We start from the raw sequence: 10,436 nt of genomic DNA on the forward strand, positions 1-10,436 counted from the left end.
GATCTTCAAGGATTCTCCTAAGTTTAAGCAGATTCCATATAATTTCAATAAAATGTACACAGGTTTAGAACTTCAGCATGACTGCTCGAGTAAACTGTATGAACTTTTTAAACCAACAAACTTGGACAAAAGTGAATATTTTGACAATCACCGACAAAATGAATATTTTGACCGTCACCAATGACCTTGCGCGAGAGAGAGAGGAAATCAAAAGTCGTTTAGGTTTAGGGCTTCAGCTGCTATGTAAATGAATATTTTTATCTTTTTAGTTTTCAATTTTTTTTATTATTATTACTTTATTTTATTTTTTGGTCAGTATTGAGATGGGAGCTTTTGATGTGATACAAATTAACTTTATGTACTATTCTTTCATCTAATCAAATCAATTTTAATTAAGGACATCCAATGTATTTCAATTTTTTTGAGAGCCATAAAAGTCATTAAGTGAAAGATTGGTCAAAACTATTAAAAGGTGACATTTTTGTAAATGCATACCTAAAGAATGACATCTAGTGTAATTTCCACAATTTTAGAAAATAGTACCAGCTAACTTTCAGATATTCTAATCATCAAAACAAACAGTACAAGTTCAGTAAAGTATTTTGTTCAGAAAGTTGCAGTATTTTGCATTCAAAGCCAAACGGAACATATTCTATTATTTCCAAAGCTTCCTCAAAGACATGTTTTTATCTGTTTCCTTCTTCATGACCTTAGCAACAGCCATTTCAAAGTCCTCCTGGGTCACATGAACCCTCCTCTCTCTCAAAGCAAACATCCCGGCTTCTGTGCAAACAGCCTGCAAACCATTCACAATTTTAAGGTATCTTTCAGGCGAAAAATGTTTCCAAATATAACTTCGATATTTCTGCAAAGCTACGTGCTGTCGCAACTTTCAGTGACCAATATATAACAGATTTTTAAACAATTAAGCCACAGGATAAAAAACTTAAATTTGAGCTTTCTTTAGTAGATATCATCAATGGACATTTACAAAGGAACTCACAAGTCTACTCTTGTCATCATCCAATGGAAAGGAAAATAATTATCGCGCAGGGAGTAAATCACATAATTAATCGAATTATACATATGTTGTTTAATGAAATAACTGATGCACACAAAGTTCAATCGAGACCAATAGTAATAAGAGTAGCTAAAGCACTGTTAATTAACTTCCATGAGCTTGCATTCATTATAATTGATTTGTTGATGCAGTCAAGGAAAAAGCTATCATTATATGTTGACCACTATACAATAAGATCCTACATGAACATTGATATTCTAATTCCTAGTATCATCAAGACTTGCAACATATATTGTAGAGCTCTTGCCTCTGGACTCTACAGTGCTCAGCAACAAATAACAGGATGCACAACAATACATCCAGACATAAATTTCTTCAGTTACAACTTTTAACAGTACAGGGGTCAATCATTGGAACATACGATTAAGGATTTGTACGTTGGAAGTCAATGTGAACGTGTGCACACAAGTTGGCCATAGCAAATCCATAACTACAAGAAATGAATGCTAACTGGTCAAAGTAACTAAAAATTCCATACATACCTTAAGTTCTGCACCAGACGCACCATTCATCTTCTCAGCAATTTTCTTCAGATCAATCCCTCTCATCAAATTCATTTTCCTTGAGTGTATCTTCAAGATGTCAAACCGGGACTGAAATCGTTTTTAGCACAATTAATTAGCCACGTGAAGATCAAGTGGGTAAAATCACTATACCCCTGTTTGATCCCCATTTTTGGGATAAAATGCATTATGGAATAGTGATTTTTTTTAGAATGTGTAGAGAAAAAGTAAGGAAAAATTTTTAAAATGCATGTATAATTATTTTATGGAAGAATGTGTGGTTGAAAATGAGTTCTGAAAAAATACATTCTTGAAAAATGGGGCTCACACAAGGGCTATATATAATGAAGATGAAAAGTAACGGAATAAAGTAAGAGGCAGTGCAGATTTCTGGGTTACATAACTAGTTCAAAGTAATATAGAAAAACTTAAGGCATGCAAAACACAAGATTCATTAATGGATTGCTTCGTATGTAGTGCATACCTCTTCATTGGGATTTGGGAACTCAATTTTCCTATCTATTCTTCCAGGCCTAAGAAGGGCTTGATCCAGAATGTCAATTCTATTGGTTGCCATCAATACCTGTACATAACAGTTACATATTGAAGACTATCTCCTTTTGCATTTTCTTAACAAACTTAACCAAATTTAAAACTAGAAGCAAGTTAAAAAGGAAGTAAAAGGCTATACATGAAGTTGATAAGAACTTTTAACATACTTTTATCTTGTTAGATGCTTCAAATCCATCAAGCTGATTGACATAAGAGTAACCATAGCCGCAAGGGCTAAAAAGAAAAGCGAATGCACTTGGAAACAAGTCATACATGAATAAAAAAAGGAAAAAACTAACCTAGCCATCACAAAAAGTTCTCTAACCATCCTTGAGCCTTCCCCAATGTACTTCTGAACTAATTCAGAGCCCGAAACTCGAATAAAAGTGCAGTCAGTGTGGTGAGCCACAGCCCTTGCAAGCAGTGTTTTACCTGTGCCTGGAGGCCCGTAGAGCAAGACTCCCTTTAACAATTCAAATCAATGAAGCTATTAGACAAAATTTCCAAAGATTAATGAAATAACTTTTACCAAATTATTGCTGATATTACCTTTGGTTGAGCAATTCCAAGACTCTCAAACAATTCAGGATGCTTGATTGGAAGTTCAATCACCTGTAGAAAATAAGGGAGTATGGAATATATATCAAAAGATAATTAATAACACTAAATCATGGAAAAACTAAAAAGTAGCGATTGCAAAATTCCCTAGATCTAATGAAAAAACACAGTTTGAAATATAAGCACATCAGCCATCAGCAAGAAAAACAAATTTAAAGCAGTAAGAAACTTATACTAGAACTCTAAATACCACACCAAAAAGAAGATGCAAGTCAGCATAAAAAAAATGAGGATAAGTGTTGGTGTGTCACATTTACTTCCACTGGAAAAATTTACTTATTTATTTACAAGACCTTTTATATATGTAACAGAGGCCCTTCTTCAGTGATAATTCAGTGCACTATTACACTATCATATTCAGTTTCAACCTAACGATTTCCATAACTCACCCTGAACAGAAAAACTATTTTCAATATTAATCATTCTTCCTCAGATTCGCAAAATAAATAAATAAATAAATAAATAAAAATAAAAATTGTTCCCAATATCTGCATGAATGCTTTTTAAACGCTCCATTCACTGCTACATCCACTGAGAGATTCAAAAAAATCAAATCATTTACAACCACACCTGGTCATTTTGGTCTTTTCCTATAATCTCATCCCTTTTATGGAATAAACTTCTTTGAGTCTATGCAAGTCAAAGATGCGCCACAAACATCATTCCCTAAGGCTAATATATATGCAATTGATGTCACCTCTATTTGTTGACATGTATTTTCATTTATTAATCTATCCATTCTAATATAGCTACTAATCCATCTTAGGAAGTTATCATCCTCAATTTCATTATATATATTAATCTTATGAAAATTTTGTCTTTTAATCGCCACTCAACAAGAGAACATAGTTGTATAACCTATGGAATGGCCAGTCTTATGTTTTCAAGAATAGTATCCTAGTTAGGAAAACAAGACCCAAGGCAGTAAAGGTATATATAATTCACTGCCAAACAGAAACAAAGATTCGTGATGACATAGCTCACAGTAATTCCATGGAAAGACTTCCTCATTGTTTGTGTCAATTTGACTAAAAATAAACGTGCAAATTGGAGAAATGAAGAAAATAGACTTTATAATGACTGAGACATGTATCCAAGCAGTTTTCTTACATACCATTCTCATTGGAAGAGCACCAACGATTCAGCTTAGTAGAGTTAAGGGTTCAAATACTGGGGGATGCGATACAAATCTATGAGGGGTAAAATGGACATAGGCTCAAGTAATATTCCGGCTTGCGAACAATGTCACCAAAAAAACACGCATTTTTTGTTTCGATCTAAGCATGTGTCCAAACCGTTCTCTTAGTACTTTCCACTTCAGAAGGGCATATGTTGACCTTACCCTTAACGAATTTCTATCGCACTCCTCAAGATTCAAACTCATGACCTCTCCCTTAAGAGAATCTTATGTTGAATCCAACAATTATTATATCATGGATTCCCTTGTCATTTTTGAATTTAGGCCTTACTATAAAATTTTGGAAGTTCCAAGGATTAATTTTTGGAGGACTAAACTGTAAAATTCAGGAGAAAACTAGCTGTGAACAGTGTTTAGTCAACTAAAGTAAACTCTAGAAAAAAATCAATTTAAAGGATTGTCACATGTAATTTAGGAATGATAGGGAAGAGAATTTCGATGATGAGATATTTTTGTCTGCAATTTAAGCCAAAGAAATATGTAATTATATTCCTCTGCAATTTCACATTTTTCTATTGGTTCTTATATTAAGTGACTACAATCAAATAGAAAGTTCAAGTTTTAATCATATTAATTTTATAGATCATGGAAACTTATTATGTTTCTTGCCATTCAGAGAGAAATGATATATTTGATATTACACACGTTAAATTATATATACGACCTTTGTTCGGTTTTGCTAAAAAAGGATTTTCAGTAAATTTTGATACTAGTATACGAAAAGCGTAGTTGAAAAGTTAATAAAAGTTGTATCATGAACGTGTGATTAAAATTAATTGTTGACTTTGACCTAGATTTTTTATGAATTTTTTTTAGCTAAACCAAACATGGGCATGATTACATGAGTACAAATTCATATATTTTATAAGCACGGAATTAGAAACATAATCAAATCGGTAGTTAACATACACATACAACACCAAACCCAAACATATCCACCCACCCACTCAATACACATCTACTGTTTCTCACTTCTCTCTCTCTCTCTTTCGTTTTCCTTTTTCTTACGTTACTCTTACGCACACACATGTACACACACTAAAGTACTTCTGATGAGGTCAAATCAAGGGTAAAAGTCGAATTTTTTCGAGGAGTTTTCACGCATCTTAGTTCTAAGCAGGTAAACGCGTAATGAAATTTTGTCCACAGTATTAGTATTTTTCTAGAATAAAATTTATGGGTCTATGTAAGTACATTTATGATAAGAGAACAAAAGTTTAGTAACGCTGTGCACAAGAAATCTCCACCACCTCAATTCGATATTTTCCTTGTTGCTCCTTTATATATGATGTGATATGATTCGTCTTCAAAATTTGAACATGATTTGCAAATTTATGGTGCACTTATCGAATATTATTTCACACCCTCCTTCCCCCCTTACTCTTTCAAAAAACTAGCAATTCGAGGTGATCAAGCAAGAAGGTGGCTTATGAGTGAAAATTATTGGGTATATTAAAGGAATAATTTTCCTGGTTTTGATTTTAGGTGATTCCTTTTTTGGACATTGTTAAACTTATTGAACCACACGACTTTGTTTGAAAAGATTTGTTTAATATTATGAGCATTTTTTAATCATTAATCTTTATTGCATCAATGGTTCCACACAAATTTTTCTTTATGTTACTTGGAAGTTTTGAACTCTCAATTAGGTTTTGGTGACACTAGGGAATTTAAGACCCAGGAAATCATAACTTCACACCAACATAAGATAAATATAATAAAGAATAAAAAAAGATCAAAATATAACTTTCCAAAGGGTTGTGGACAAGGCATGTGAATCATAATGTGATAATGCAAATAATAATCTTGTGCTATTCTGCACTTTGGAAAGCTGTAAAATATAATAAACGGTCTAAAGTGAACTTCAAAAATATGTTCAAGATATACAGAAGTGGCTAGAAAATTAGCATTCGAAAAGTTTTATTTCAATGAACACCGAAAATATGTAAAACAAAGAGATTGTGATTCTTATTTCCATTTTCAAAGGAAAATGAAGAGAAAGGAAAAGTAGAGATTGCACATGCCCAAAAAAAAAAAAAAAAAAGGTTGCCGTTTGAATGAACGTAAATATAAGAAATATTAAATCAAAGCATCCATCAGATAGAAATTAAAGATACGCACCTCCTTTATCTCTTTAATTTGCTGATCAAGACCACCAATCATGTCATATGTAGAGTCTGGGACTTTTTCAACTTTCATAAGGTTCACCAATGGATCAACTTTACTAGGCAAGATTAAGTGGAGCACATAACTATCATTGCGTAAGGCAACCCTCATCGAGGGAGTGATCTTGGTAATATCTATGTTCTTGTCAATATCAACAACGTATTTCCCTTCAGGATGAACCTAAGCACAAGAAAGCACAAAATATCACTTATAAATGTCTGCCTACTCTCAGAGAAGAAAAGCAAATTTACCGCAAAATCCCAACATAGTGAGCACCATAATAGATTTGAGAAAGAGATTACAAGTTCACAGCCTGACAAACAGAAGTAATTCAAAGACTTAACCGAAACAGATAGTCCTTTATGTTAATTCTTGACGAAAAGGTCACCACCATTTAATTTCCTTTATTCCCCAACCATTAATGAAATCAAGCAGTCAGATTAACACCAAAAAAATAAAATAATAATAATAATAACTATCACTGACCTTCACAAGGACCTTTGATTTGCCCATAACTTTGACAACTTCCCCAACATATGATCCAGGCTCCTGAAGAAGCTGCAGCTCTTCCTTCAGTGATCTCACTGTACGTCAAAGAAACATAAATAATATTGAAGTACTTTGGCCCCAAAACAAAAGCATTACATGTGTCAGATTAAAATCAATAACAAGGTTCTTAAACTCAAACCATCTAACTTCTTAATTTTAATTGATTCTACGTCCTTGACCCTACCAACTACCAAGTTGAGAGAAAAACGAATTGCTTGCCTATTTACCAAAATGTATAGACAGTAGATAATGCCTAATCTAGTTACAGACAAGTAAAGGCCAAATTATAAATTGGATAAAAATATCTGCAAAACGCATAGAGGACCACAATTTACAAGAAAAAATTTGTTGCAGAATTATAAGACACGAGTACAGAAGACATAAGTAAATTTTACAGAAATCAGGTTTGAGATAACATCCAATTCTCAAACCCATATATAGCATACAAATGTACAAAATTATACTTTCCTGCTCTTTTTTCCCAAGTAAGAAAAAATATCTTACCTGCCCTGATTAAATTATTTAAACGCTTCATTGACGTAATCTCAGCGAAATAACATATATCATAAAGAAAACCTCTATACTAGAAGTCAATTCTAATGAAATAATAATAGAATTACAGAATGAACACCACCCAGTTAACAAGAAGAGCCCCTCCCAAACCCCAAAAATATAAAAATTAAATCAAAATTTTAAATACAATCAATGAACTACGCTAAGGTAAATCAACCGATATTTACAATTCTGCATTAGAGTTTAAGAAAAAGGTCATAACATACATCTTTATAGAGTTCAAAGGAGGAAGGAAAAACCTCGGGCATTGAGATCGTTGCGCTGGGCTTCAAGACGCTGAAGATCGTGGTCTTTCTGGCGGACTAGGAGCTGCAGATCCTGTATGCGTTGCTGATAGTACTGCCGAAGCCCTTCTCCGCCTCCTCCGGTCGCGCTTTGCTGGTGTTGGTGCGTCTCTTCCTCCGCCTGCCGAGATTCTATCGCCGCCGTCGCCATTGGGATCTATCGGAGGACACTAGATTTCGTCCGAGTCTAGTTTTTATTGGACGCGTATATGTTCTTTTAATTTCATGTATTCCTTGACACCGCCTTCATTATTTTTTTTAATTTATTTATTTAAACAGCCCTGGAAGAATTAAAATCAAATTTTTAATAAAATTTAATAAAATTTGATTAAATGTATCGTTGAAAAGCTGTTGATGTCATTTCATATATACTTAAAATTAATTGTTAACTTGACCTTGAATTTTAATTCTTACCAAATTGGGCTAAATTTTATTCCTAGTTCAATGAATTTTTATTCATTTTTGTAGAATTTTTATAAAATTTATGAAAGTTTTCATAGTCTCTATAGAATCTTATAAAATTAGTTAACTTTTAAAAACTATTATTTTAGAAAAATGTAATATTGAGATAAGAGAGACATCGAATAAATGGTACAATTGGAGGATGGGACTTTATACACAATAGTTTTTCAAAGTCCTCCTCAACAATTAGTCATGTCTCAATACAGGGTTTAACTGTACATGCATAATATGAGTGAATTTGGGGGCCTTTTTTTTTGTTGAAATTGGAGATGAATAACTAGGGCCTTATAGAAGTTTATAGGGTAGTTGTGAAAGTCGCGTTTCACATATGGCGATTTTGGTGAATTGGATGATTTGATCGATTATAATTTTCTTTAACAAACATAACTTACAACATGGTATTTTCCGTGCGGCAAGCCATCAAATAAGTGAACAGAATCTGATGGATAATGGATTAAATGCAAAGTCTTAAAGATGAGTGACCATTGGAAAGGAGATTAAAGTTTGATGAGCAAATCATGATTATAGTATAAGTTGCGTGAGTGATGAAACTTTGTAATTGGATTATTTAGTTGAGCTGTAATTTTTTTAACAATCGTAACTTGTAACGTGAGATTTCCTTATGACATGTGAGCAATAAAGTAACAGAATCTTATGGATGATGGATAGAATGTAATATCTCGAATATAGGAATGTCAAACGAGCCGAGTGACTAGTCGGCTACGAGCCCTCATTCGACTCACCCATAGGCAAGCCCACGAGCCCTGGCTCGTGGCTCGTCATTACAGTGACCAAAACGACCACTTTTTTTAAAAAAGTGAACATAAAAAAATGACCATTTTGGTCACTGTATATAAGTTTAGTGACCGTTTGTGAATGGTCACTGAACTTATAAAAGTGTTCGTTTCGGCCACTTCATTTTATTTTATTTTTTCCTTCTATAATTTACTGCACTTAGAAATACCACAAGTCATTTTAAATTTTTTTACACACTAACAACAATTCTCACTCTCCTCTACATTCTACAATCTAATACATTCATTTCTACCTTCAATTTCAATTATTCAATCATTCAATATCAATTATCACACTATAAATTTCCAATTACGATCTTATACATAAACACTCTTTAAATTCTTGATTTCTTTCCATACTATTTATTTACTTACTCCGTTACTTAATAGTTATTGTACAGTCCATACCATGCAAATTACAATACATATTTTATACATTTCATCATAATTCACAAAATGGATCCACATTCATTTGTTGAGAGCTTGTTCGGTATCAGAGGCAAATCACCTATGACGCCTCAAAGTCAATTTTAGAATGAATTTGTCGATTTCAATGAAATACCCATTCTCGAAAATGTTTTAGATTTGGATGTCACCAAAGTAGTAATCTAATTAATTTTGATGACGTTGATGTTCCCAAGGCGAAACAAGAAGAATTAGATATTCTTGATGCAAGAAGGAATCACAAGGGAGAACGGACAAAATGTTGGGATCGCTTTAAGTTGATTCCAACGGGTCGTATGGTCAATAGAATCGCAAAGTCTAAAGCAGTATATAAATACTGTCAACAATGATTGGCATAGTAAAAGGGTATTGGTACCATCCACCTCAACCAACACTACACAGCATGTGCGGCCAACACATGGACATTTTAGTGCCACTCAAACACAATTACAATTTGGTAGTCTGATCGTCAATTTTGCTTCTATGACACGTTGCACATAGATGCATTCAGAGGAGAAAGCTCGAACGGAAATGATGAAATTCATTGTCGGTTATAAGTTGCCTTAAGTAATAGCGGACAACCACAATTTCTTCTCCTGCATGAAAAAATATCTTTAATCGAGGTATGTCAGGATAAGTAGAAACACTTTTTATTCCGATACAATATAATATTTCCTTAATACAAAAAAATAATTGATTATCCATTTGCAAAAATGCGGGGTGTCATATATCTTTAACTTCGAATTTATGGAAAGGGATTAATAAAAAAATGTTATATAGCTACAACTGCACATTAAATAAACCCACTTTAGTGCATGCATAAAAAATGATTGCTTTTAAAATTATTAAACTCTCTCACAATGCTAGTAATATATTTAACTTTATTATGAACATTATTAGAGAATATCACTACGAGAATAAAAGTCGTTCTTTTGACATTTGACAACACTAGTGTTAATAAGCCTGTTGCTATAAATTGCGTATGTATTGCAGCCTGATTTCGGTGGTTATTTATTTCATGTTCATTGTATGCGTCATATTTTTAATTAATTGTCCAAGATGGTCCGAAACATATTAAGAATGAAATTCAAAGAAATTGAGATGCATTTTCTTTCACAATCATTTGTATAGGTACACTATTATATGCTCTAATTACAGAATTTTCCAATTTAGTTATAATACTAGGTCTGTCTTGTGATTTATAATTATTTA

At 32.9% G+C, this 10,436-nt stretch overlaps 1 pseudogene; it reads right to left on the reverse strand.

Annotated features, from left to right (window-relative positions):
* Positions 1–488: 488 nt before the first annotated feature.
* Positions 489–7,764, reverse strand: LOC111367335 (annotated as a pseudogene).
* Between the last annotated feature and the right edge of the window lie 2,672 nt (positions 7,765–10,436).

This window comes from Olea europaea, chromosome 18 (assembly GCF_002742605.1).
Source record: "Olea europaea var. sylvestris chromosome 18, O_europaea_v1, whole genome shotgun sequence".
NCBI lineage: Eukaryota > Viridiplantae > Streptophyta > Magnoliopsida > Lamiales > Oleaceae > Olea > Olea europaea.